The following is an 8,901-nucleotide window of genomic DNA, read 5'->3' on the forward strand; positions in this document are numbered from 1 at the left end:
ATCGAGAAGTGAAGAGGCATCCACGTGAGGGGTGGGGGCCGTGAGATACTCAACTGACCAAGGCCTGTGTCCCTGATACGTAGAGAATTCCCACAGAACAACAAGAAAAAGATAACCTAATTGAGAATGGGCAAGAGACTTGACCAAGCCCTTCACGAAAGATACATTCCATATAGCCAGTGAAAATACAAGCAGGCGCTCTGCCTCATTCATGGCAGTGTGCAAATTAGAATACACAACTCACTCTTCCAGGACAGCTCCAGAACAGCGCTGGTGGGCAGTCAGCTTGGAGAACTGTTTAACAAGACTCATGAAATCGTGGGTGGGTGTCTTCCTCAACACATTCACTTGTGTGCCAGGATCCGTGTACAGAAACCTTTTAGCAACGTTCTTTGTGACCAGAAAACAAGAAACAGCCAAAACATTTACCATCAGTAGTACATAGAAGTTATAAAATATGAATACAGTGGAGTGCTGCATGACAGTTAGTCTAAATTAATTACCTAATTTAAAGTTTAAAAATTCACTTTCTGCATGAATAATTTCAAAGAAATTCAGTGTGAGGGTACGGAGTATTTTGAAACACTTTTGCAATACGGAGCCTAGTATGTTAGCCTCTATTTTAAATAGATCTGCTGTAGCATCAGGCAGCACAAAAGGTGAAATTTATAGTTACCCTGTAATTCCTTTACTGAGAAAAAAATCATTGTCTTATTTATTTTTATGCCTATAGACACTTAAGTAACGTGTTTATCAAAAATCATTCACTAGGGACTTCGCTGGTGGCGCACTGGTTAAGAATCTGCCTGCCAATGCAGAGGACATGGGTTCGAGCCCTGGTCCAGGAAGATCCCACATGCCATGGAGCAACTAAGCCCGTGCGCCACAACCACTGAGCCTGCGCTCTAGAGCCCGCAAGCCACAACTACTGAGCCCACGCACCACAACTACTGAAGCCCACACACCTAGAGCCCGTGCTCCGCAGCAAAGATTAGTCCCCACTCACCGCAACTAGAGAAAAGCCCGCATGCAGCAACGAAGACCCAATGCAGCCAAAAATAAATAAATAAGTTTTTAAATTAAATTTATTTAAAAAAATCATTCACTAGAGAATTAGAACAGTTACTGATTTTTTTCTTTGCTTCGTGAGACTAATTGGAGGAATATAAAATTGTATTAAAGAAAATAATAGCCTCTACAGGAAAATGATTAGATACCTGAACATTTATAAGGTTTTTTGAGGGCTTTTTTAAAAAATAAAGTAAGATGAGTAATTTTATGGCTGCGAACCCCAGATGGAACAATTGATTTTACAATTTCCAAAGTATATTACATGGTCTGTCCTCTGAAGGGTTAAATATAAATTAAAGAGATTGATACAAGTGTTCCTATAATTCCTAGAAAAAGCATGGACAGCAGTGGAAAGGGGTAATCAAAAACAAAAAACCCACAGATGAACCCTTCCTTTCCTTCAGGTTTGTGTGTCTGCTTATGTGTGTGTGAAGATGTGCATGTGCTGTATTGTTTTGTGTGTGATGATTCCTTAGCCTGTGCTTAACTGATAGGCTAAAAGAGGAGATAATTAAAGCTCCTTGACTCCGTGTTTTGATGTAAGAAGCTTAGCATGGTTTTATACTGGCTAGAGTCTGGAATCAGTTGGCTTTGAAAAATCATAATTTTTGAGGAAGTAAAGTTTCATGATTATTAGCTAATTTTTACATCAGCCCAAAGACCCTTTTTTGACAGAAGGAACATCTTTTTTTAAATTTATTTATTTATTTATTTTTGGCTGTGTTGGATCTTCGTTTCTGTGAGGGCTTTCTCTAGTTGCGGCAAGCGGGGGCCACTCTTCATCGCGGTGCGCGGGCCTCTCACTATCGCGGCCTCTCTTGTTGCAGAGCACAGGCTCCAGACATGCAGGCTCAGTAGTTGTGGCTCACGGGCCCAGTTGCTCAGCGGCATGTGGGATCTTCCCAGACCAGGGCTCAAACCCGTGTCCCCTGCATTAGCAGGCAGACAGAAGGAACATCTTTATGATCTAATTCTAAAGGGACTATCACAGATAAAAATTTTAAGTAGGAGTAACTTCTAAACATTTTCTTACTCAGGAGGTAGGATTTTTCAGAGGTTATTGGAAAGAAAATAGGTGCTATGAAGATTCCTTTTATGGTCACTGGAGTAGCTTTTATTCTTGATTTCAGCTCTCAAGTTCTATAATTTTGAGTTTTGTTGTTATTTTGCAAATGGCCAAGTCCATCAGGACAGCACTCAGCGTGTTTATGTAAGTGATGCTAGGTCTCTGAAAATGCACACTTCTACTTTAGTTGTGTGGTTTGCAAACATACAAATCGGGAACTTTATAAGAAGGGTTTCGAGGACCAAACGAACCTAAAAGTAACTAGATTTAATGTCTGCCAAAAAACTTATTTTTCTTTCTTCCCCAGGTTTACCTCCATTTCTCAACGTGACACTTTTCATCATTAAGATGCGTTGAGTATAGATTTCCTAAGTGATAAGGATGTAGACTTAGCAGGACGGGACTAATCGTCTAGGCGTAAATGCCGAGGGCCCCATAGGTAAGGTCCAGCCAGCCTTCCCTTCTACCAGCTCCTGAAATTTTCTGACCGTTGCTTTCTTTCTGATTAAGACTCCAGGTTATTTCAGGCTGAGAACATCTCACGCACTTTAAACACATAGGGAACAGAGGCACTTTATTTAAAGTTGGCTGCTACTCATATATTTCTTTTGCTCATCCAGCATTAGCGATGGACCCTGGAAATCTCAGGTCAGAGCTCCAGCTTTAATAGTTTTTGTCCAGGTGGGACCAAACCAGATTTAGGTAAAAATCTGAAAAGTGATTAGTTGAGTATTTTGCATTTAAAGGAATTTGTTACCTTAAATGTTTATTCATCAGCTTTTCGCATTAATCTAACTGGTGTGCACACGTAAGCATTATTGCAGTATGACTGTTTGATCATCTGAAAGTGATGAGCGCCAGCCGACATGGTTCAAGGTCGTCAGCTTTAGGACGTAACCTTCTCAGCCCCTTGATGTACCTGTGTATCAGTCATGTAGAAAGAAATCAGTGCTAACCTTGCAGAGAGCAGAGAATGAGTCTGTGTTCCAAACACGGTGGGTCGGGGAGCGTCCTCTACCGCAGCCCTGAAACGGCGTTCGTGTTGCGTTAAGACACCGTCTTATGATCGATCCCCACAGCGTCGGTTTGTATAGAAGTTGTGAAATCATCGCTACCTTCCAGCCAAGGAAAAATGAAAAATGAGGACGTTGACTTTGACTAGTGACCAAATAAACATGCTTATTCGTCTTGACTTTAAGAAATTCCAAGTCTTTTTTTTTAAAGCTTTTTTTTTTAAATAAATGTATTTATTTGTTTTTGGCTGCATTGGGTCTTCATTGCTGCACACGGGCTTTCTCTGGTTGTGGCGAGCAGGGGCTACTCTTCGTTGTGATACGTGGGCTCCTCATCGGGTGGCTTCTCTTGTTGCGGAGCACAGGCTCCAGGCACGCGGGCTTCAGTAGTTGTGGCACGCAGGCTCAGTAGTTGTGGCTCGTGGACTCTAGAGCACAGGCTCAGTAGTGTGGCTCGCAGGCTTAGTTGCTCTGAGGCATGTGGGATCTTCCCGGACCAGGGCTCGAACCCGTGTCCCCTGCATTGGCAGGTGGATTCTTAACCACTGCGCCACCAGGGAAGTCCCAAGAAGTTCCAAATCTTTATAGTACTTATATGATCGACTTTTGAATCAGATTCTGTTTTAGTTCTTAAGTGGCAAGGCAGGTCTATTTGGAAAGCACCGTGTCCCTTCCTTTCTAAATGAGTTTTTAACTTGTAGTTCATCACTTAGAAAGTGCATTGGGCTATTTTTTAAAAATAAATGATCTGTGTTAATGGTATCCAGGTCGGTTCAGCTTTCAAGAAAGCCCAATACGTAAGAAAATGAGAGTCTTTGAAATGGTTTAATTAGGGGATACTTATTTACATGTCCAAATAACATAGTACACAAATCCTTTTTTTTTTTTTTGGCTGTGCTGCGTGGCTTGCGGGATCTTAGTTCCCTGACTAGGGATTGAACCTGGGTCACCGCAGTGAAAGTGTCAAGTCCTAACCACTGGACCGCCAGGGAATTCCCAACAAATCCTTTTTAAAAGACATTTCCCCAGAGTTACAAAATTAGATCACACACGACTTCAGGAACACTTCTGTGAGCATTAGCCCTCATGGCACTCCGAGGTAAGACGGCTGATCGTTACTGAGTGAGTGAATACCAGCGTGCTGAGAAGTAATCACTGTGCAGCGGAAGAAGAAACCGGGGTTCACTAACTGCTCTTTCTCTTTTCTTGCCAGACTTAGAAGTGGCCGTCGCATATTGGAATTTGGTATTATCCGGAAGCCTTAAGTTTTTAGATCTTTGGAACATCTTTTTGTTGGTAAGTGTCTCCCTGCTTGCGGGGGCCCCGCGTGAGGGTTCAGTGGGTGCGGTGGCCGTCCGTACTAACTGATGGCTTGTCCGCGGGCACTGTGGAGCCAGGGTCTTGCGCAGAGGTCACCAAGGAGCCGACCCGCGGCCACGCTCTGCCACCAGCTGAAAGCGGCGCCTGGGGACTCTGACCCGGCTGCTCCGAGGCCGCCTCCTCTGGACTGTGCACCACTGGGCCCCCCCCGAGCTGTGTTCACGGGCTGGGACTCCTGGACGTCTTGTGCATCGCTCGGGAGGTGTGGAGGGCTCAGCTGGCCCCAGGGGGAGCGGGTCCTTCGGGGCGGGGTCTCAGCTGCGGCTGCGGGGAGGGTGCAGGGTGCGGGCCGCCCTGACCTCTGGAGGTGGCCGTGCTGTCCTGCTCAGGCCCCCCCTGCACGCGAGGAGCAGCCCTTCCACTGGGTGGCGGGGTGGGGGCTGTGTGGGAAGGCCCTCCTGGAGCAGCCTGGGGAAGGACCCCAGAACGCCACGCAGCGGAGGGACACGGGGCTCACGCGGGACGGCAGGTGCAGAAGAGCACACGTGCTGTGCCGGTTACGCGCGTGTTCTGAGGTGTGAGACGAGCTTGCGAGCCGTCTGTGAATCGTGTGCGTGTGACGTGTGCAGACGGGCCCACAGCGGCACCTGCTGCCTTAGGAGCTGGGAGCCTCTGGGAGATAAAGGGGAGGCCGGGCCGGGGCCAGGGCTGCCCCTTCAGCTGCGGGCGGGTATCCTGCACGTGTTTGCTGCACCTGAAGTACCGAGGAACAGAGACATTTCCAGAAAAGTGTCCCATCCCACTTCAAAGAACTCCCTGGTATTTAGGAAAATAAATGTATCAAAATACTACTTGCCTGCACTGTTTCTGAATTGGTTTGGGGGTTAGGTGAAGAGATTAAAAAGTGCTGCCTCTCAATTTGAAATAAAAGTTTATAATTTTTGTATTTTTAAAGTTTTATTTTAATTTGTGTTTAAATAAGTCTGCTTTCTACATCTGCACATTAGCATTATGTAGCTCTTAACGTTTACCCAAAGCGCTATTATTATTTTAACTTTGGACAATATTGTTCCGGTACTTATTCCTTATCAAATTCTGTTCTGAGATTACCAGGCCAGTAGAACACCTGAGAGCTAAGTCTGTATCGTAAGTCTGGTGGTTTTTTTCTCTTGTGTATTAGGAGCATCGCAAGAGATCAATCCCAAGGAACACTTGGAACCTTCTGCTAGATTTTGGAAATATGATTGCAGATGACATGTCCAGCTATGATGAAGAAGGTACGAGAAGTAGTCGGACTTCAGGCGATGGCCACAGGCACTGACACGGGTGCACACGTCTCTGCCCCCGGACCACGGGTCAGTGACGGCAGCGCAGGCCCTGGGGCGGACGGCACCTGCTGACTCCTGGCCCGACCCCGTCCGGAGACGGGGTTGGTGAGCACAGCGCCCGGTAGTCAGTTTATTATGTCTTGTAAATCGCACAAAAGAAAATACAGCTTCATATTTAGTTCAAGTCAGGAAGACAGTTGTCTGAGCTAAAGCATTTCAGAGTGGATGTGCAGAGGCCCTGAGGCAGACCTCAAGCAGGACAGTCACTGGGGCCCACTGCCCCGCGTGTGGCTGCAGCGGCTATTCCATCGCACCGCCGAAGCTCACGGAAGATTGCAGCCTCCATTTACTCACCTGAGCACGATCACGCCTGCTGAGGTCCCCACCCCAAACATTTCAGGACTCAGGGAGCGTTTGCCTGCCTTCTGAGCTGTGGGCGCTGCCCCGTTAGGGAAGGATGCCCACCCCCCCCGGCTCCGCCCACCATCAGCTCCCTCTGCCCCGCCAGGAGGTGACCATGCACGTTCCCGGCGGGGTCAAGGGTGGGCGGTCCTCACAGGGCCGGGTCCACACAAGCACACCAGCACTTGCCAACCCTGGTCTGGCTAGAGCAGAAGAGGGTCACTTTAGCCAATTCTTTAAGTGGAGCACGGGCTATAGAAAGTTAAAATCATTTGAGTTCTTGAAATATAAAAGTTGGATTGTGAAAAAATGCTTTGAATATAAAAATATTGCTCTAAATCATTGATTTTTTAAAAAAATCTGTTTGCTTTCCTTCAGGAGCATGGCCTGTTCTTATAGATGATTTCGTAGAATATGCACGGCCAGTGGTCACAAGTGGTAAAGGCAGCCCTCTCTAGGCAGAAAATCGAGATGGATTAAGGTGAAAAGGGAACTGTCCTGCAGGAGACACTGGTCAGCTATGCCTGTCGCCCATTTTGGAAGTCATCCTGACCAGTCGTGAGACTGGAGACCCTCTCCTGCTGCTTAGAGAAGACACCGCTGACTGTGGACGCCGCACGGAGACCCTCTGAGCTCGCTGCTGGGGCGCCCAGAGACGGGGCCCTAGCTGTTGCTGTAAGAGACCTCTGCATGATTTCCGCATTTACGGAGGAGCTGGGGCCTGTCTGCAGGCTGCAGGGTCGCTGTTGATCATGACCCAAAGCGAGGCTGTGCTCACCGCACTCGCTGAATTGTCCGTAACCACCCCTGAGAAACAGTACAAGTCAGGCTGCCGGAAACGTGCCCTAAAGAAGATGATCGTCGTGGATGCTGACGGTTTTAAACTTGGTGCCAGGGTTAAGATTTATATTTTTTGAATCATCAAGTGTCTAGATTTATCAGCTCTATTTTCATTTCACTTTTCTCTGGATGTTCATCTGGGAATCATTTTACAGGTTAACGCGCTGTTGCAGTTTGCAAAGCGATGGTGTCATCGTGATTCCAGAAAAGTGTTCTTTTAAATTGCCTGCAAGTCAGTAGGTCTGCTTTACTTCTAATAATGTCAGCTGAACTTCCTAAGAAGCTTCATAAAGTATGCTTTTAAAAAAACTGTATTTAAAAGGACATTTTTCCATGAAAAATTATTTGTTTCATGTTTAATTATAGATTTAAACATCAGCGTTCTCTCCTTTCAGCCGTCTGTGACATGAGTACTGTTCAACCACCCGCCCTCATACGGTTGTCACATTTGGGAGGTAAAATACACATTGTTGTCCCAAAAACCCCACACCGGAAACCATATCATGTGCAGGTGGACGTGTGTGTCCGCGTCTCGTTGCCCGGCCTCCTGGTGCTCCCCTGTCGGGGGGACGCTGTCCAGAATCGCTGTGTGGACCCCACCTCGTACTGGGAACGATCTTCACGCCACAGGTGTGCTTGCTGCCCGGCCCGCAACCCCGTTCGTGAGACAGCTAAATCGGGGTAATTTCACAGGAGAGGGGAATTCACTCAGATTTCCATCCAGAAAGTGTGCCTAAAATGTGTAGTTGGTTTGGCGTCCAAAAATGTGACCCACTCAGGCCTGGGGCCTGGAGACCCAGTCTGGGCGGGGTCAGCCCGTCATGAGGTGCAGGGCCAGGGAAGTCACCTGATCTCTCCCAGGCCCCGCTGCCCCGTCCTCTACCTGTAAGACTGGGGTTCTAAGAGGCTTTAATAGAAACTTCAACAATTGTAACGCGTCCTTCGAGGCTTCGTGGGTTCTGACGTGTAAGAGTTCTGTTCAGAGAGCTTATGGAACTCGGACGGGCCTGTAAGAATCATGAGGTCTGTGGCACTGTTTCATTCTTGAGATTTAAAGTCATGTGGAGAAAGGTGTTCTGTGGAGTTGTTTATCAACAGACACCAAAGCACCAGTGACAAAGGCTCTTCAAACACTGCAGGTTTCCCTTCTGTAATAAACGTTTGAGTCGTGCGTGCTGGGAAAGTGCTGAGGACTCTGGAAACACTAAAATTCTCTTCCTGGCGTCACGGTGCCTTTCAGTTCTGTCCTCGGACACTCGGCCCTGGATGTCAGGGTCCTGGTCCCACGTCAGGGGAGCGGCCACCACACTTGGGACCCTCCCAACCTGTGTCCAGCCTGCCGCCTTGTCACAGGATCACATCCCACACGGACGGCCTGGGTCACATGCTTTCCTTTCTAGGTATCTCGTAGTATCTGCTAAATACACCTGTTCCACGTGGGCGGTCACAGATCTCATAATACACGAATTTCCTTGAACTGACGGGAGTGACATACCTAACTGATCCACTGAAACGCAAACTATAAATACAGTGAAGACACGCGGATTAACCAAATGTGAGAGGTTTAACACACGTGGGCTCCCCGTGCCTGCTGGGAGTTCCTGGGCTGGACAACATCACCTCCTTCCGTGTTGGTGACATCGTACACGTCGGTGTGTTCTTTTACGTCAGTAAACGCTTAAGTGGGATATTACCTATGTCTCCGGCTCCAGGCTCCGTGGGGACAGCCATACCCACGACTCATGGCACACGGCCAGGGCTCGGCAAACGCTGCAGGAACGAGGCAGTGGGCTCGCCTCGCCGCTTCCTCTCGGCTGACATCGGCCAGATAGTGTGCGGTTGCTCTTAGCGTCTCCGACGA

General features: G+C 47.7%; 1 long non-coding RNA gene across 1 annotated transcript; it reads right to left on the bottom strand.

Annotated features, from left to right (window-relative positions):
- Positions 1 to 1,603: 1,603 nt before the first annotated feature.
- Positions 1,604 to 4,236, bottom strand: LOC309647668. The gene is made up of 2 exons (XR_014256240.1): positions 3,094 to 4,236; positions 1,604 to 2,000 (listed from the first exon to the last, which is right to left on the bottom strand). It is a non-coding gene; the product is annotated as an uncharacterized lncRNA (long non-coding RNA).
- Between the last annotated feature and the right edge of the window lie 4,665 nt (positions 4,237 to 8,901).

The sequence above is a fragment of the Balaenoptera physalus genome, assembly GCF_965194825.1.
Source record: "Balaenoptera physalus genome assembly, chromosome: 18".
NCBI classification, from domain to species: domain Eukaryota; kingdom Metazoa; phylum Chordata; class Mammalia; order Artiodactyla; family Balaenopteridae; genus Balaenoptera; species Balaenoptera physalus.